The sequence below is a fragment of the Dipodomys spectabilis genome, unplaced genomic scaffold (assembly GCF_019054845.1).
Source record: "Dipodomys spectabilis isolate Male_0828 unplaced genomic scaffold, ASM1905484v1 ptg000080l, whole genome shotgun sequence".
Taxonomy (NCBI): Eukaryota; Metazoa; Chordata; class Mammalia; order Rodentia; family Heteromyidae; genus Dipodomys; species Dipodomys spectabilis.
Window position 1 is genome coordinate 4,966,184 of NW_024870757.1, and position 1,857 is coordinate 4,968,040.

At 32.3% G+C, this 1,857-nt stretch overlaps 1 non-coding gene across 1 annotated transcript; it reads left to right on the plus strand.

Annotated features, from left to right (window-relative positions):
- The first annotated feature begins 927 nt into the window (after positions 1-927).
- On the plus strand, positions 928-1,034 carry LOC122110733. The gene has a single exon (XR_006147906.1). It is a non-coding gene; the product is annotated as a U6 spliceosomal RNA (small nuclear RNA).
- Positions 1,035-1,857: the final 823 nt, after the last annotated feature.

Sequence of the window (1,857 nt, forward strand, 5' to 3'; positions counted from 1 at the left end):
TTTTAATAAATATTTTGTTCTTAATTTTCCTAGTTGTAAATTCACATGCACCTATAAAAAAAATGGTTTGACCACCCCAGTAACCTTCTCAAAGTACCTCCTAATGATGACTAACAAAAAGTTGTATTATATAACAAGTAAAACAATGCTACAAAGAAAACCAATAATTAAATAATGATTAATAAAATAAAAAACAAAACAATTACCAGTGTTTTTAGTATTTGATTTACATATTAGATTACATATTAGATTTTCTATTTTCTCATATTCCTGTACATTTTAAACCGCCTAAGATTATGATGTTCAACAAGATTTTTATAGGCTATGAATAGTCTTCAAAGTTACACACTAAGGTTATTATGGTTCATCTCATTATTTGTTTATGGCTTATATCATCTCTTGTTCCTCGCTAAAATATAAAGTAAGGAATCCCTAAATTTTAACAAGAACTGTGTAGTCTTAACCCTTCATTCTGCTTCTTCACACAAAGACTTTGCAACTTCTCATTAACAAAGTTTCTATAAATTCTGAAATGTACATACTTAGTACTATATGTCTGCTAACATAAATCTTAAATACATTATAGAAAATTTTATACCTGCCAAACAGTCCTAATTTTGGCATATAATCCTAAAATTAAATAGATATAAAACACTAAAATTTTTAACAACCCTTAACACTTGCTGCTGTGTTCATTATGACATGTGCCTTGTATAGAACAATTGAATTATTTCCCCTACACATCTCTTGAACCGCAAATATCTGGAATTATTTTGTTTTTGACATGTCCATCTTGACATTATTCTTAAATGTGTGCTTATGTAAGAAGTACATGGTTCTAAAATTTCACAATTCTTCTAAACTTACTTTTTGTTGAATTGCCTAGTTTAAGAAAATCAATTACACTTTATATATAAAAAATATTCTGTGCTCAATTCAGCATCACATAAACTAACATTGTAATGATACTGAGAAGATTAGCATGGCCCCTGCGCAAGGATGACAGGCAAATTCCTGAAGCATTCCATAGTTTTACAACAATAGATGCTGGAGGGGATGTGGACAGAAGGGAACCTTACTGCATTCTTCGTGGGAGTGTAAACTTTTTCAACCATTTTGGAAATTAGTATGGAGGTTCCTCAAATGACTCCACATAGATCTCCCCTATGATCCAGAAATCCCACTTTGGGGCATTTACCCAAATGATCACAAACAAGACCATACTAAAACCACCAGCACAACTACATTTATTGCAGCATTATTTAAGATAACTAAGATATGGAACCAACCCCGATGCTCCTCAGCAGAAGAATGGATCAAGAGGATGTGTTTTATATAAACAATGGAATTCTATGCTTCCATCAGAAAGAATGGCATCATCCAATTTGTTAGAAATTGGAAAGATATGGAAAAAATATTAAGTGAAGTAAGCCAAATCCAAAAGAACACAGGTCCCATGGTTTCCTAATTTTCAATAACTAATATATGTATAGTATAAGCAGAAAAGGTCAAAAGGTATGTCCATATGACCAGATAGCATAATGTTCCGGGAAATGAAACCCAAGATAGGGATACAAGAATTTTTCTCTTTTTTGCTATTGTTTCTAATGTACTTATAATGTGCAATGTGATTTTTTGTGTCTTTTTATAGGTTCCTCCCCATGCTATAACAACTGTTTTCACTGTATTTGAAGTTGATGCGCCTATATCTTGTATATATGCTCTTCTAATTTGGGGAGAGGAAGGAAAAACACAAAATGCCTAAATAGGGATACAGGTTGACCCATTGTAACAATGAGATGCACAAGACACTATGCTGAAAAATGAACGTTACAATTTAGGCAGGGGAAGGGGGGA